Source organism: Aquila chrysaetos, chromosome 24 (genome assembly GCF_900496995.4).
Source record: "Aquila chrysaetos chrysaetos chromosome 24, bAquChr1.4, whole genome shotgun sequence".
NCBI classification, from domain to species: domain Eukaryota; kingdom Metazoa; phylum Chordata; class Aves; order Accipitriformes; family Accipitridae; genus Aquila; species Aquila chrysaetos.
Window position 1 is genome coordinate 15,149,192 of NC_044027.1, and position 17,418 is coordinate 15,166,609.

General features: G+C 50.3%; 1 protein-coding gene across 11 annotated transcripts in view; it reads left to right on the top strand.

Moving 5' to 3' along the window:
* The first annotated feature begins 1,449 nt into the window (after window positions 1-1,449).
* Window positions 1,450-17,418, top strand: part of PRRC2B (proline rich coiled-coil 2B) — a 64,040-nt gene continuing 48,071 nt past the window's right edge. For 5 of the 11 annotated variants that reach the window (XM_029999601.2, XM_029999608.2, XM_029999607.2 and 2 more), the window contains exon 1: window positions 12,581-12,745. The gene's annotated coding sequence lies outside the window, so the exon portion shown is untranslated. Of the gene's footprint in view, window positions 1,567-4,688; window positions 4,907-5,785; window positions 5,985-12,579; window positions 12,794-17,418 lie in introns of those variants that run through there. The other 6 variants (XR_003921278.1, XR_003921279.1, XM_029999610.1 and 3 more) reach the window with 3 other exon arrangements.

The following is a 17,418-nucleotide window of genomic DNA, read 5'->3' on the forward strand; positions in this document are numbered from 1 at the left end:
GCAAGCCAGGGGTTATATAAAACACAGATTAATGGGAATCAGCAGAATAGAGGAGCATGTGGAGGGATGCGGTGAGGATGACTTGGGAGGGGAGGCAGGAGGGATCTGGAAGCTCCAGAAGGGAGAGAAGGTGGCTGAGCGGATTCAGAGTGCTTCCTGGCAGGATTTGCTCCAGTTATTGTTCTGCAGTCCCCAATTCAGGACATTTCCTGAGCCAGCGTTGCTATGATGTGGGGTCTTTTGTCCCTGGGTGATCACAAGAAGGCAGAAAGGGGTCCTGCGATTTTGACTGGAAATGGCTGCTTTTTTTTTTTTTTTTTTTAGATGACATACATCATTTCTGCACCTGTAAACACACAAACAAACCATAGACCAGAAGATAAAGTAACAAGCAGTCGTCCAAACGAAAGGCATATTTTTCACTAGGTTGTAAATGAAACCCCCCCAACATGGCTTGTTTCCCCTCTCCCATCCCAAACAGCAAGGTGATACTTGAGTTAAGAAAGGCTGGGGATTGTCAGAAACTCCTTCCCACGCTTGCTCCTCAGTGGTCAGTGGGAGACCAGCGCTGGTTTCCAGGGACCCCACGCACAACCCAGAACAGCAGGGCCCCAGTTTTTGGCGGAGAGGTTCCCTCCTCAGCCCAGAAACATTCAAAATGCGCTGAAGGGGCAGCAGGGACACTAAACCAAACCCCTCCTTTTGCAGCTCCTTGGAACAGGGTCCAGGCAGGAGAGATGAGCGAGAGAGGGAAAGCAACAGGTTTTTGGGCACCTGCCTCCGATCGTGACCTTCCCTGGGAGAGCACAACCGTTTCGACAGCTCTCCCCTCCGCCATACGGGAAGATGCCTCCTACCCTGGGAGGAAGGCACAGCTGGACTCCAACCATCAATCACATCCCGCCGGGAAGGGCTTGTATGGGTTGTGGGATTCCTGGTGGGGTTACTTTTTTTCAAAGCCTCCTGCAATAACAGCAACTGTTGCTCAGCTTCCTTTCCAGATAACCTTTTTCCTGCTGCCCAACATGCTTATCTGCTGCAGACAGACTGGCAAGATGAACCGGAAAGCTGATACCTTATCTCTCCCTCTCAAGGAGCTTATTTAAGTGCTGGAATGTGTTGCGATGGTAAATGATTGTTAAAATCCAAGTGAGGTACATGGACCTAAGGACAGGTCCTGCTGAGAGGGAGCACCTACTCAAAAAGGAGACTTGCAGGACTACAGCCTTTCCAGGCTTTTCTGTCTTTTATCTGCCAAAAGATGCATCACCTAAAACATAAAGTGTTTGTTTAAAACCAAAAGGCATAGACTGGGTTTCTCGCTAATCTGCGGGTTAATGCTGCAGGCTGCTCCCAGCTCTGTGAGGTTCACCGTGTCCCTCCGATACGGCTTTATCTGTGTCTCCGTTTACTCATTGCGGGAAATATAGTGCTGTGGGTTGGCCTTGCAAGGGGTGCAGCGAGGGTTAACGGTCAGCATGTGATATCGCATGGCACCTATTTCTTGCTCACCCTTTAATCTGGACTTGGTGTGGGAAGCAGTAAGATGCTAACACATCCATAAAGGTAAATAGGATTTGAGAGCTATCGGGCTAATTGAAATGAACGGGGCTCAACCGCTCAGACGGCCTGATACAACGAAATGAGACCTCTGCGGGGACACAGAAGTCGAGCCACTGCAAATGGCAGCTACAGCAATAGCAATTGCAGACGCCGGGGTTTGAGCGCTGTGACAGCAGAGAGGCCAGGGAAAACCTGCGTGGCCAGCGTGATGTCCGTAACAGCTGCTGAGGAGGGGTGAGACAGACTTATTTTGGTCCTGTCCTGGGTAAAAAAATAGGTGGTGGTGCTGGGTGCCAGCCTGGAGCACGCTGCCAGCAAAAGCAGTGGTGCTCTCCCTCCCAATAGGCAACTGTGTCCCAGAGCACCCAGGGGGTAGGATGGGGGAAAGGGGAGCGGGGCCAGGCAAAACCGCAGGGAAGCAACCCCACGCCAGTGGGTTGTGTGGCCCTAAAAAGCTCTAGGTGTGAGTGTCCGGATCCCAGCGTACAGAGCAGTGAGCAATGGGTGCTCGCGTGCGTTCGAGGGGTCCCTGCACCTCCCCTGCCCTGACAGCACCACTGAGGGCTGGGCTCAGACTTGGGGATGGCTCTTGCCGCTCCAGCTGCTCTTGCACGGTAGTTGCTAGAGAAACTGTACGTTGGCAATGCACACTGCTACCACGGGCTGCTGCATCTGAAAGTTAATCTGTTCCACATCACCGACTACTTTTCCATAGCGATGCATAAGGAATCGCCATCCCAGAGCAGACCTCAGCCTGTCTGTGTGACAATGCCAAGTGCTTCAAAAGAAACGCAGGTGACCCTGTGGCAGCCAGGATGGGACAAAGCACTTTCTGGGAGGTCTGATCCAGTCCCGTGCTAGCTACAGCTGACCCATCCCCTGAGGCTTTTCATCCCTTGCAAAACTCTTTCAATTAGAACCTGCAATGTGCATGTTTGCAAGATCCTCCAAATTCTCTTTGCATCTTACAAAGTCCCTGGCTCCATCCCTTTGGGTAGCAGCAGGACACCAGCCCCAGTCACAGCCTTTTTGGGGATTGCGGAGAGGACCCTGCAGGGAAACAGGACTGACAGCAAAGCCTATGGTACTCATTTTTATCCCCATGATGTGATTTGATTATGCTGATGGGGAACGGGGCTGGTATAGCTGCTACATCCTGGCAGAGCTGATCAGTGCTGGGTGTCTCTGCCTCAGCCCTCCTTGCTTAAATCCTTTAGGGCAGCTCTCGTATTTTGGGGACGTTGCAGCTCCAGTCCTCAACCTGCATCCCCGCTGGGTGCAGTGACTGTCAGGATGGGGCCGGGCTGCCCTGTGAGGCCTCAAGGAGCCCAGCTCTGGCTGCAGCCCCCACCCAGCTTCACAGTTGTCCCTGTCAATGTAAAATGTAGGAATGGGGGGATCCATCTGAGCCGCTCGGCGTCTGTGTCTTGTGATCCTGAAACCCAAGAGACCCCCCTGACTCAGCAGGTTATTAATAACCCCCTGGCTGTGCTCCCACCGCAGCGCCTGCCAGCCCTGGCATCGCCTGTCTCTTGTCCACGCCGAGGCGAGATGCACACCCGGGGCAAGGTCAGGGGCTCCTTCCCTCCGGCCCCTGCACCCCATCCCCACCTACAGGGCTGGGCAGAAGTAGCGTGAGGCTTGTGGAGGGGCCTGGACGGACCCTGAAGCCCCTGCACCTCCCACCAGCACAGGAGAGGCTCCTGGTGCTGCTGAAATTAGTTCATCGCACCCTTGTCCCAGGTCCTCTGTTTTCTTGTACCTAAAATCAGCCCTGGTCCAGGCTGCAGGGCAGCTGAGTTGGGCTTCCTGGACCATAGCATCAGTACTGCCGCCCGTCCCTTCCCCAGGCTGGGACACGCTGGGTGTCCCCAGGCTGCTGCAGACCCTGGTGGCACTTGGCCCCCCATCCTTTTGGACAGGATGGGGTCTGCCAGCCACTAGGTTTCCGTCTGTCACTGCTGAACCCCTTCTTTGGTCACAGCCTTTGCCTTCGCCCACGATCCTCTTCCCAGGATTGCGAGAGCGAAGCAGAGGAGCCACAGGTCCCTTGGAGACCCTCCAGGTACACGTGGGACCTAGGGAGAAAGAATAGCACATTCAGCAAAACTGCAGCGATGATGCAATGTGGGTTTGGGCTATTCCAGGGAGAGCACACAAGCTGCAGGCAGCTTTCTGGGGGTCCCTGAGCACTTGGGGTTGCTGCCAGCCCTGGGGCACATGGACCAGAGCTGCCCAGGTCTCCTCCTGTCTGGGGACGGGCTGTAGCACACCCACATCCTTGCCACATTATACAAACAACCCCGGCCCCAGGTGGCTCAGCAAAGCTGCAAGGTGAATTGGTGTGAGGGTGCGTTTACCAGGGCTGGTGCTCATTAGCCAGGTTCGTTAGCACTCCCTGGGCAGGTTTTAAATAACAAAGTGGGAGCTGCCTTCTGGGTCAGTCCTGGCTACAGCTGGAGCACTGATTCCTTTCCCTTTCTCTCTTCTTTCCCTTCTGCCCCAATTCTTCCTTCTCTGCTCACAGATCCCCACATGCTGCAGCTGTCCCTACTGGGAACCCACTCTGCAACACCCTGACAGGGAGGTTGAGGCTTCGCTCTCACCATTGTAAATCTCCTGGCACTAGGAGCAGTACCCCAAACTCCTCCGACCTTCCCACCTCCCCCCAAGAAGGCTGTGTCCTCTCCAGCCATGCAGCTCACAGGTAGAGCTGGAGCTCTTTGCTGAGCCCTGGGGAAGCTCCCAGAGCCCTGACAGCTCCATCCATGGTTTATTCTCCTTCGTCTCCTCCATCCTTGGCCCTTCTCTCTTGCTCTCCCACTGAGCCCAGCGTGCAGACTTGTCCCTGCTCTTGTTGGGGACCAGAGCTCTGGAAGGGGACAGCACTGACTTCCCCACCTGTACTCTGGGCTGCCCCAGCACCTTGGCTCTGCTCGAGACAGGGCACTCGGGCTCCCCATCTTTTATGTGTCTGTCTCCATCCTGCTGTGCCCTGTTATGGGGCCACATGGATGGAAAAGGGAACTTCTCTGCAACATGGATTTATTTCATCAGTGTGGCCCATTCCCTTCTCTCTCTCTCTTGCTCTTTTATCTCCTTCTCCTTCCCTATTTCCCTGCCAGGGCTCTCCCCCTCTTTTCCCATCCCCTCCAGCTTTCTTGCCCCCATTTCCCATCCCCTCCTCTCCCCCCTGTCCTCCCACGTCTTTGCCCTGCAGCAGGTAAAGGGTTTTAGCCCACTGTACCAGGCAAAAACCCACTCTCACGTGGCGGAGCATCTACTCGACACCTTGGCCTCCTCTCCGAGTACCGGCACTATGTGTGGGACCACCACACAGCAGGTAAGCTGAGCTGTTCCCCCCCCAGCACAAGCCTTTTACTCCCGGGGAGAGATGCAGGGGATGAGGCTGGCTGCTTCCAGACCCCTGCCCGCGGGATGCAGCCCCTGGGAGCTCCCCGGGCACTGGGGAGACTGGGGCCGGAGCCGGCTCCCAGGCTGGATTTGTCGCTCCCTCTAGTGGGGACGCGGGATGATGTCCCCGCCGCCGCTCGGGATCCCGGGCCCGGGGGGGGGGCGGCCCGGAGCAGCCCCCGGGAGCGGCGGGGCTGCTGCCCCTCGGAGAGCAATGCCGCGGACCGTGTTACACCCTATGCCCCTGTTATTCCCGTGGGGAGCGGTGCGTTGTGCCCCCACGCCAAGTGAAAGCCCCGTGGGAAGTTACACCCCGTGCCTTGCAGCTGTTCCCGGAGGATTGACTCCCCGGCAGGGCTGGATTTTTGGGGGCTGAGGCTGTGTTTTCTTGAGCAGAGATAGTTAGCGCCCACTGAAATATTTAGGAATTGTGTTAATAATTAAAGAAGAGACTGCACTCAAAAGGGACTTTGTGTGATCTCATGAGACAGAAGGCACAAATCCAGTCATGAGAAAAACCGCTCACTGAAGTATAGCATTATTTCATAAATTCTCCAAGAAAAGGGGAATGTTGCAACTCTGGAGATGTTCCAAACAATGGCCTTTGCCTGAGGACTCTCGAAGCGAATCCTGCAGCCCCTGCTAATTGCCAGTTACCATTTCTGACTCTGCACGTGTGCGGGATTCGCACGCTGGCTGGGCTGTGATCATCCCATCACAGATCAAAGCCACGCTTCTCAGGGACAGCGAGAGCCTGCTTGCTTACAGCAGGGGTTGCAGTTCCACCAAAATAACTTATTCTCATCAGCTTCATCGCGTTCGGAAGCAGCTGATGGTTCCTTTGGCGGGGTGAAGCGAGATATTTTTGAACTGTGAAACAACAGCTGCCTCGCAACACATGGAGCGGAGGAATCAGATGGCTGTGATTGAAGGTTGGAACCATGAACCCGAATGTGTCCATGAACTTACATTCCTGCCACATCTGTGGTCATTACAAGGGTTTCAAGGTAGGAAACAAAATTATGTGTTAGTTTAAATCTGGACTGAATATTAGGCATTGCAAAATCAATTATTTTAAAGTACCTTAAAACTCCTTCAAAAAATTTGGGGAAAGTATGGATTTGCCTATCCTTGTTTTCCATTTTGGGGAGGTTTCCCCCTCTTTGTCAGTGCAGGTCTTGTGGCTAACTCCAGCCTCAAATATCTGGCTGAGTTTGTCCCCAAAGCAGACTGTGGTTTTCATGACTGGACGTACTAGAATGAATGAAATGGCATTTTCAAAAGAGAGTGGGGTTTGTTGCTAAAATATCTGGATCACCTCTGCAGAGGTTTGTCTCTAGCGTTGTTTGGGATAATTGCTGATCTTCAGATCTGGAGTGAAATAAGATTGATACATATTTGTGTAATCCAGTGATCTGCCTATGAATTGTCATGAGTCAGGCAGGTTAATCTAACACAGGCATGCGTTGCCTTTCTTAGAAATATTCCTTGTGTTTTGAGATACGCCTTCCAGGTCCTTATGCCAAATAACTGGATTCTCTTATTTGTCTTGATGTTTTTTTCTAACCTCTTTGAAAAAGGGGGCTTTGACAGAGCAAACAAAGGTGCTGACTACAAAAGCAGATGCTCCTAGCAGTGTTTTTCTGTGTGTTCTAGGAGAGGTGTTGCATTGAAAAAAACAGGTCTTCGTCTGGCAAAACTTTAGTACTTGCATCTCCATCTTCCTGTTTTCTCCTCTTTTCTGAGTGTGCTGAAAACTCAGCACGTCACCAACAATCTTTGGAGCCTTTTGAAGAACACAAACTGTCACTTTGTGAGAAAGATGCATTGTGCTGCTTGAGTTTTTCTTGAACCTCTTGCTATTTAGGCAACCAAGGCTGTGCGAGGACTTCTAAGTGGATGTAGTAAGAAAGAGTTTGGGCTTTAAAAGCTGCCCAAAGAACAGCCTTGTTAGCTTCTGAACAGCACAGCCAGAGGGAAAATCACCAAGCCAGGATGAGCAGAAGCAGTAGTCTCATTTTGCAGTTATACACAAGGAAAAACTGAAGTCATGCCTGATGAAGTGCCTCCAAAACACTTGCAGTATCAGGCAACCAGTATTTGGTTCTCATTGCAAGCAAAGCTCAGTGCTAAAGCCAGCTGAAAGCAATTCACTTCTCATTGGAAGAATAGTTTCTTCCTTTTAATCAACTCTGTTTTAAATGATTTCCTTTTATAGAGCCTTAAATAGTCATTTTGGTTTGTCCTTCAGGCAGCCAGCATTCGCTCACGAAGAATGGCGTGGGACTGCAGACTTTAAAAGGACAAACAATAGTCTGGCAAACAGAAATGCTTCAATGGCATCTTGTTTTTATACAGAGCCTGCAACTCCCAAGGGCTGCAAAGGAATAAAGAAAAAGAACAGCCTCTACCTGATGCAGCAGCTATGAGGAGCAATAACTAACTGCTTGAATCTGCTCTCATCTGGGAAATTGGGGGGCAGGGGGGAATAGCAGATAAGGCCACAGCAGGGGGCACCCAGTCTCCCCTGCAGTAGGAAGGAACTGGAGTTGGTGGCTTTGTCCTGCCTCGATGGTGAGATTTGGCGGAGAGTGAGAATGGGTCCATCTTAACTAAAGCATGTTTTTTCACACCTACCTGTAAAGTAAATCTTTGTACATATAATGGTTCAGCAATCTGAAGGCCAGAGATGGATTTGATACCCTGTGAATTGCTCAGCTATTCAACAAATCCTGGGAAAAAAACTAAGACTCTACAAACTGACTCTGAAAGCAGAGCTATCATAAGTGCATTGCAAGATGCAAGATACTTAAAGCAGATGCACGGAAGGGACCATGCCATGAGTTAGTGCGAGTTAAGAGTGAACGTAGTGTTGCAGTCTTTGCTTTCCCTGATCGCATTTAACCCAGTTTGGAGTAAAGGCCAAAATTCCTGGGTTTTTATACTCTTTTCCCATTCCCAGTATTTCATGCTCTATTTCAGCTTAGAGAGGTGCAAGGCTTCAGCTTCCTGTGTTATCAGAACACCTCTTTATTCTTCTTAACAAGTTTATGAAAACATCTCCATTGATATGAGGCCTTAAATAAAAGGGTGTCCTGGTTTTGGCTGGGATAGAGTTAATTGTCTTCCTAGTAGCTGATATAGTGCTATGTTTTGGATTCAGTATGAGAAGAATGTTGATAACACACTGATGTTTTCAGTTGTTACTAAGTAGGGTTTATAATAAGTCAAGGATTTTTCAGCTTCTCATGCCCAGCCAGCAAGAAGGCTGGAGGGGCACAAGGACTTGGGAGGGGATGCAACCAGGACAGCTGACCCAAACTGGCCGAAGGAGCATTCCATACCATGTGACGTCATGGCCAGTGTATAAACTGGGGGGAGTTGGCCTGGGAGGGATCGCTGCTTGGGAACTAACTGGGCATCAGTCGGTGAGTGGTGAGCAATTGCATTGTGCATCACTTGTTTTGTATATTCCAATCCTTTTATTACTATTGTCATTTTGTTATTGTTATTATTATCATTATTAGTTTCTTCCTTTCTGTTCTATTAAACTGTTCTTATCTCAACCGACAAGTTTTACCTTGTTCCTTCTGATTCTCTCCCCCATCCCACTGGGTGGGGGGAAATGGGTGAGCGGCTGTGTGGTGCTTAGTTGCTGGCTGGGGTTAAACCACGAGTGAGGGGAAAAAAAAAAACCTTTTATATTTGAGACCCAATGTCCCTTTGTTCTGTTTGAGGTCTAGCTTTCAAAGCATTTCCGTATATTTGGATAGCACAGCATTGTACATGGGATTACAGAGAACTGCCAGAGCTACTCATGTCTTCTCTCCCACCTCTCACATATGACAGCTCAACTCTATTGATGTTCTTGCTGACTGGGTTTTGGGTCCTAAGGCCCTGTTCGCTTAGTTGCAGGCTTGAATTTCCTTGTAGCTCTCTCATCTGAGCTAATGAAGTCAGTGCAGGCACGAGGCATTCTTGATTTAGACAGAATTGAATGTGAAGTGGATTTTCACACTTCAGGGCATAAACCAGCTCCTACCTCATGGGATTAGAAACCACAGTCTCCCGTGGACAGGTTACTCCACAACTGTCCGCCGCGTGTTTCTTCTGCAACAGGTGATGTTGGCTGCTGTCTGAGACAGATGGAAAACTAGAAGGACCGTGACCTGACCTGGTAAGGTAAATGTGCACTTTGTGTGTGCTGAATGGCCTCTGGATAGGGATTGCTTTGCTTTTTCCAAAGCGATTGTGGAGTTTTGTGAATGACTGCAATGGCAGAAAGGCCCTGCCTTGCGCTGCAGGCTGCCATTTACAGCTGAGCAAAGTGATACCAAAATGGCACAGCAGCATTTAGCCTTCAGTTTGCTCCACTGTAAATCACGCTGCATGATGCCAGCCATGGTCAGGGATTTATAGATTCGGAGCTAATTTTTGTAGAAGCTGTGGAATATAATAGTAATTCTGTACTTTCTAGGAAGCCCTAGACCACAAGACATTTCTGTAGATGCAAATTCTATACTAGGGCTGTAAGCCTTCTTCAATGGTTATTTTCTGTTTGACAGGATTCTTCATTAGTGGAGGGATGAAGCACACAGCAGGGTTTCTGCTCTCACTTGTAATTAATCCTGGGAAGAGGAAGCAGGACTCTTCCTGCTGCAAGAGAGTTTGACACTCTTGTCCAGGGAATAATTTGCCAAGCTCTCTGGAACAGGTCAAAAATCAGAGTGGGTGAGCAGTCCTTCCAGAATGGATCCTGTGTAGAGCTGTGCATTGAACTTTATCCAACTGAAACCTGTTCATCTGTCTCTGCACGAATCTCTTCTTGCTGTTGACACTCCTCCCCCACAGACTGTTGCAGGTCTAATCCCACCAGCTCTCATTTTACACCAGTTGTTTTGGTTTATACACAGGCAGGTGAAAGCTGGTGCAGGTCTTCTGAAGAACAGCACAGGAATTCATCACCTCATGCCAAGGTCTAATGGCATCCCTGTGGACCAGGATGTAGTGGAGCCATGCTCTTCCCTTTGGTGGTAGGGACAGATTATGTCCTTTCACTATTCAGATCGTGCCCAGCTTTGAACAGTGAGGGCAAGAGAAGGCCAACCCCAACACAGTCCTGAGCCATGAGACTTGCAAAGCTCCATAGAGTTGGCCTCGGTGCGCTGCTGGGCACAGGTGGAAAAGCCATGAATTTGTGGGGGCTGCAGTGTACACACCTGGTAATGAATGTAGAATTGTCTTTCATTTGTTTACTTTGGCCTTTTGATCTCCACAACAGGTTGCATTAATTTTTTCTTTAATTGGCACATCTGTTCCCTTGGCCTTGGATTGTTGCCTTGGAGATGCACAAGAGACCTTCAGAGAACTGCTTATTACAGCAGCAGGTGTGCATAACGCTGACCTGGACAAGCCTGCATGAATCACCTGCAAATGGTGTAGGTTGTAGGTGGCTGCATGAATCATTGAAAGTGAGGGGATCCCACATTGCCTGATCTCCCAAAGGGCAACATTAATGCCTTTGGGTGCTGCTTGTTACTGTGCATCAACAGCATATAGTACAAGATGGTTCAGTCTCCTCTTCCTCCTCAGCTGACATGGGCTGTGAAACAGCATGGTGCTGCAGAGTAGGGTGGCTGAATGTGAGAAGCTGCAGCCCAAATCAGAGGCACTCTTTGGAAATCTGGCTCACCTGTAGCTTCTCACATGGAGGACAGTGAGGTTTGTATGGGCAGGGAGCAAGTTAGAAGAGCTATTTGTATTTGTGTGTGTGTGTGCTTGCGTGTACTTGTCTGACCGATGGAGAAAGAAAAAACCAAACACACCAGACTAATGCCCCAGCTGCCCCGTGAGTTGTTGTGAGTGGGAGTTTGCTAATGTGAGGAAGGAGGGTGGGCTCCTCTGTGCGAGAGGCTATAAGGAGAGAAGTGGAGGGCATTGGCCTGCTGTCTCTAGACAGAAAAAACCTGCTGCAGGAAAGATGAGACGAGACGCCAAAGGGGCAGGAGTAGAGTATAATACTTTGATACCCAGAAAAGGAGAGGATCTGACAACCAGATGATGGTTTTCAGCAGTGCTGGTGTGTCTCTTGGTAGCTCAGTGCCTGGCAACTTCGATAGCAGCGCAGATCAACTGTAGGAACATCCCATATGGTCCAGAAAGCTGTTCATGCATTTCCTCCCTCTGCATTACTCTTGATGACTGTTTGAGATCAGACACATCTCTCATGAGCAGCGATCCAGGTGCCAGGCCTTATGCTGTTCATGTAGCCTGGGGAGAGGTGGGGACCGTTCCTCCTGAGGCATTGCCTGCACCAGGAAAACGTGCTGCAAAATCTCTCTAAAGCCACCTTCCCTTCATGGGCAAGGACGTGCAGGGTGACAGCACATGGCTGGTGACCCATGAATAAGCTAGAGTGCACTTGCAAGAGGCCAGCAAATGCCCAGGTGCTTGTCCCACATGTATATTATACACGTACACAGACACATGTATATTATACACGTACACAGACACATGTATATATGCGTGTGTGTGCCATTTTTGCAAACTGCTGGACAGTCCGTAAGAAATAAATGCATGCATACATACCTGCAGTCTGGCCTTTTATCGCAAAATGTCACCCTGATAGACAGCCATGTGAGTTTGTTACAGGGAAGGAGAATGAAAGAGAGAATGGTCTGCCCTTGTGTGCAAAGAGACCGCATCTACGAGCTACAAAAGATCCCCTGGGCAGAGGAACTTCACTTCATTGCAACTTCTACAACAGTATCTTTAGGGCCAGCTTCTGGCCAGGAACGCTGCTCGCATCATGTCGACCTGAAGCTCTTTTCGGCCCGAGCAGGGACTGTGTTTGCCTCGTGAGGCTACTTGTATTTTATGGCTGGGTAGAGTTTTTTGGGCTGGGAGAGTTTGCCTTGCTCTACTGCATTCATTTCCATCATCATTAATGAGAGAACAAAATTAATATGTATTTCTGGACTGAAGTCCTTCCAAGGTGCAGCTCTTCTCGGTTGCCTTTGAACCTGCTGCCCACGAAGCCGGCTCAGCAGCAGGCTGACTTCGTGATTATTTTCCAGCCCTGCTCCTGCCGGACAGAAATCCCCTTGGCCCCGTCACTGACCCGTGGCCCTAACCGGGGTCCCCACAGCGAGGAAGCAAAAACTTGAGGGAAAAGCCTCCCGGAGTGTCCCCGACGCGGGTGGTTCGAGCTGGGCTGGCTGTAAGGGGGATGAACCCTACAGCGACGAGCTCGGCGTCTCCCTCAGCACCGTGGGGTGCCCCCCGCTCCTCCCGCTGCCTCCACCTCAGCCCGCCCTGATGGCTCTGAGGGAAGATCTCCCTCACGGCCCTCGGGGCCGGCCGGGCGCCTGCTCCGGGTTTGCGGGGTGGAGAAGAGGGGTCGGGTCCGGAGGCAGCCGCCATGACCGCGGCTCTGCCCCTTTCGCCTGCCCTCACCCCTCAGCATCCTCCCGCCTCTTCTCCCCCCCCCCCGCCTCCATCTTGGGCCGCCCCTGCGGCGCCGGCGGGGCCCTGCAGGGGGAGCTGTGCGGAGGGCGGCGGCAGGCGGCGGCGCGGCGCCCTCCCGCGCGGGATTGACAGGCCGGGCCGGGGGAGGAGGGGGAGGAGGAGGGAGCGGCAGCGAGAGCCCGTATCGCCCCGCATCCCGCCGCCGCCGCCGCGCAATCCGCCGCCATCCGCCGCGCCCCTCGCCCATCGTCCCTCCGCACCCGGCTCCCCAGGCATTCCCGGCTCCCCGCCACCACCACAGGTGGGTATCGGGGGCCGGCGGCGGCGGCGGCCGCGGATATTTGGGGCGGTGAGTGGGGCCCGGGGGGGGGGGGGGGGAAGGAGGAGGAAGGGGAGGGAGAGGGAAGGTGGGACGAGGCAGCCCTAAAATGGAGCCGGAGCCAGCGGCTGCCTGCGGCTGCGGCACCCCGCGGCCTCCCGCCTCGGCCCGGCGCGGGGGAGGAGGCGGTGCAGCCCTGGCGGGTCCCCCGAGCCGGGGAGGGGGGGGGTCTGGCGGCGGGGGCGAGCCCCCCATTTCGGGGCTGTTGTAGCCGCCTGTGTTTATTGTGCGACACCCCCCCACCCCCCCCCGCTCCCCTCCGCCGCGGGGATGGAGGCACCAGGGGCAGCCGCGGGGCCTGGCCCGGCCGTTCCCGGCCCCATCCCCGCTGAGGGCCGCGGTGAGGCCCGGGGAAAGCGGGGGGGGGGGGGCTGGCGGGGACCGCCTGGGCTTAGGGCCCGTTGTCCGGGCTCCTGCCCCCGGGCCGGGGGAGGCCTGCTGCGGCGGGGGGGGGGGTCCCTGTGTGCGGCGGGGCTGGAGCTCCCCCCCCCCCCCCCCCCCCACTCCGCCGCCGCCCCGCTCCCCGGAGGGGTGCAGCAGGGGTTGGGGGCGAGGGAAAGCGAGGGCTGGGGAGAGGGGGGAGCTCCCCGCTGCAAAGGCAGGTTGTTTTTCTTCATCGTCTGGAGTGTGACACAAAGATATTTTTGTCGCGCCGTGTGTGTGTGTCTCAGCAAAACAAGGAGGGGTGTGTGTGTGTGTGTGTGTGTGTGTGCGCATCCAGAAGGCTCGGTCGGTTTGTTGTTGTGCGGGAGCCTACAAAAGGGTGGCTGAGGCCGAAAGCTGAAATGCGGCTTGGGGCGGGGGGTGTGTGGGGCAGCTGCTGAGCGTGGGGGAACAAGGATGGAGTTTGTGCGCTTTGGTGCTGGGCGAGCTTGTTGGGTAGGTTTAAAAAGATGTTGGGGGTTTTTTTTTTGTTGTTTGTTTGTTTAGGAAGCAGTTTTTCATCTCTGTGTGTGAGCAGATGTGCTGCAAGCTGGGGAAACCCTAATGCGGGTCCTGGGACACGTGTGCTGTGCATCTTCACCGGGGGGTGGTTTGCTTAGTAGTGTTGGTTGTGAACTATGAAGGTTTTTTTCGTTAAGGTGGTTGCGAACAACCCCTTGATCCCCAAAGTCAAAGCTGTCGCAAGGGGTTTGAATGAGCTGGGAGTTGTGGGTTTTGTTAGGAAAGTTGTTTTGTTTTGTTTCTGTCTTCTGAATATGCAAAAGGCGAGATACTCTTCTGAGTATCAACTTATCAAATGTTTGTATATTGATGTTACTGATGTTGGGGGTGATAACATATAATGAACATAAATGTTTAGGACTTTAGTAATTTTGTTTCTTTCTAGGAACAGGTATTAAGTCTAAGCACATTGCAGTGTCTACATCATCTGCTGTAGTCTGCTTAGGGGGAGGGCATCCTGCCGCTTCCAGGACTGAATCAAGGTTTATAGTGGAAGTTTTGTTTGTGTTAAGCCTTGTCTTGCAGATGCACATGGGGCCTCCACTGGCCTGGGCTCTTTCATGATGTGTAATAGCTGGTCCCTGCCTTGGAGAGCCCAAGTTTGCAGAATCAGCTCCTGACGAGTAGATCTCTTGGATACGAACTGCATTTTCCATGTTCAGTTGGCACTGGGGTAGTTAAACCCCAGTGTCCTAAAAGCTGGTGTTCTGGGCCAGGGACTGAGAAGTAAAGTCACCTGGAAGAGGTAGGGAGGAGGGAGTCTGAGACCATATTCTGAAACTGGAATTTAAAGAGGGGATGGAAAGTGATGGTTTCAGAATGATTTCTGTCTGAAAAGTTGAAGTAGCTCCCTGCATTTTTCACTCCAAATGAAGTATTGTAAATGGGCTTGGGTTTTCTTAGGAGCACATCTGGGGTCCCCGAGAACTTTGTGGGTTCATCATGGGCAATGCTACTTCTTTCAGGACTGTGGCCTAAAAGGTTCTTCCTAGTTAGCAGAGTCTATTTTTGGGGTATGATAAACAAGACCTTTCCCATATGACCTCTTTGAAATGGTCTACTATTTTTCATGTTAAAAAGTTCAGATTAAAAATCATGCTGAGACAAATCACACATACTGTTTGAGATTGCTGTGTTTGTTTTTTGTTGGTGTGTGGTTTTTTTTTTTAATTACATGTTTTCTCAAGCCAGTATGAGTACATCTGCTGTTAGCTGTATTTTGGTTTTGTGCTTAAAAAAAAAGCATGTACATTTGATATGTACATTGAATATAACTTGGTTCCTTTTTTTTATTTGTTGGTTGGGTTTGCTTTCTGCATGGCTTGAGTAGGCTAGATGTCACACATTTTAGGATGCTTTCAGCAGTCTTCACTGATAAAATATATTTCTACATGACTTGAGCAGATACCTTTCCTTTAAAAAAAACCCCAAGTAATAAATAAACCACAAGTTTTATATAGGTTTCCGAAGTTGTCATTATATAGTGCCATGGTGCCTTGTTTTTTCTAAATTTGGAGAATTTTTATTGGGTTTTACAGTGCATTTTTGGATGAACCGTGGGCTTTTTCTTTTTTTTTTTTTTTTTTTGGTGTGTGCATGAGAGCTTAAAAGTGAAACTCAGCCAACTGGCTGAAGCTGGAAAAGTAAGTAAATAGTCCATACAAATGCTGGAAAGGAGATGCAGGGTTTAAAAGTATTTTAGTTTTAATAAATGTGACTAATGCTCCTAAAGAATTTTTATTAAAATGATTTAACTTTATAGTGACATTTTAATAAAGCCTTTTATTAAAGCTTTGTGTAAAACCTAACTTCAAAGGCTAATTTACTTGAACAACCTCCTTCTAAAAGTAAGGGTGGCATTAGAGTCCGTATTTGTCTTAATGCCTGACGCAGCGTGCCGTGGTATCTGATTGTGTGGTGGTATAAGGACAAACAATCCTCTGTCCTCGTGTGTGTGGCACTGATGCTTTTGCATAGGACCCAATTCCTGCACTGCATCTTCCTTGTCCTGCAGGGTATCGCATCTGAGGTGCAGCTGGCAAAAATCAGGACCATGGTTTAGGCATGTCTGGTAGTCCCTCCAGTTTGCCTGAGCTGTACAGTACAGAGCATGTTAGATTACCCATTACAGAACTACCTGCCTATTTAAGATTCAAAAGTGTTGGTTGCTCAAGGCCTTCATTGTACTTACCTGAGTAATTGAAAGTATTTAAGGGCGAGCCAGGCTAACTTTTAAGTGCTGCTGCATTGAAAATAATAGTAAGCCGTTTTATTTTTCTTTGATGATGATAGTCTGCACAAAGCGATTTTGCTATAGTGGCGTTTCCACTTGTAATTGTGTATTTTCTTGTTATAGGAATAGAAGCAATATGAACAGGAGAAACTTACTGAATACAGGATGGTAACTTTAGGGGAGGGAGGGAGAGGGTTTATTCCAAGGGCTGGGCCTCTTTGGTCATCCCTGCTTCTCTTTACTAGATTCCTCATTTATTCTGTAACTTGGCAATGGGCATGTTGTCTCAGTATTAGGCCTTGCTCTTCAGCTAATCATGCCTTGTAAGTGGGTTTTGTTTTCCATGTGGCACTTACTCATTCTCCTAATAGGTCAATAATTTCACAGCTCCTTATCACTAGTTTGTCATTTGGAACAGAAGAAATACAACTGTGAGTCTGTGGGGTATCAGACAATGAGGTGAAAGCACAGTGAACAGGTAAAGGCTGGGGAGTTACAGCTCTTTCCTTTGCAGAACATCTTCTAACTGCTGAAATTAAGTGACTTTGTTATGAAAGTTGTGACAGCATGCTCCTGGAAAGCACCTTCTGAAGGGGGTTTTGCAGATACATCCAAAATCCATCTGGTTTGGTTAAAGAGTTGTTCTTTCACACAGGAGGAAAAAATGAGGCTAAAGTGGGAGATTGTATTATAATGTTAAGCCTCACTGAAGTGTAGCTTGGGCTCGTTTTCAGTTAGTAACTTGTACTGGTATTCAGGATGTCTTCTGTGTGCATATGTGCTTCCTGTGCAGAATTAACTGAGAAGTTGCAGCTTACGAGCCCGTTATTTCAGAGCAAAGCTGTTTGGATGTGTATAGCTGTAAATCCTGATCTCTTTTCTTTTTTTTTTTGGTCTGGGAGCATTGGGACCATAATTGAAGTGGACTGGAGGCTAGTCTAGTAGCCCAGAGTTGTTCTTATTTACCTGTGGCATTGATTGGTTGTGAAGCTGCTTGACTCTCAGTGCTGTGGGGTCTATGGGGACAGAAGGTGGTTTTGAGGTGTTAAAAGGTGTATGTGCAGTTTTGCAGGGGGTTGTTGTGCTTACAACAGTGTCTGTATTTTGCTTCTGAACACTTAAATTTTCAGGGAAGTGCTGGTAAACTGGAAGGGGCAAGAGAGCTTACTCTTTAAGAGACTAGGGGTATTAATTTGTACAGACGGGTGAAAACAATCATACCTTGAGTGAAAGGGAAGAGGTAATGGCCAGATTTGAAACATGCAAAAGTGAAAGAGGAGGTGAAGGTGAGCCAGGCTCAAGTGCGAAGAAATACAGGAAAAATGCCAGGAAGAAAGCAAGGACTTGCTAACAGCACCCTAGGGTCTGGCCAAGAGGACAACTCTGTTGGACTGTAGTACTTCAAATGTCCACAGGG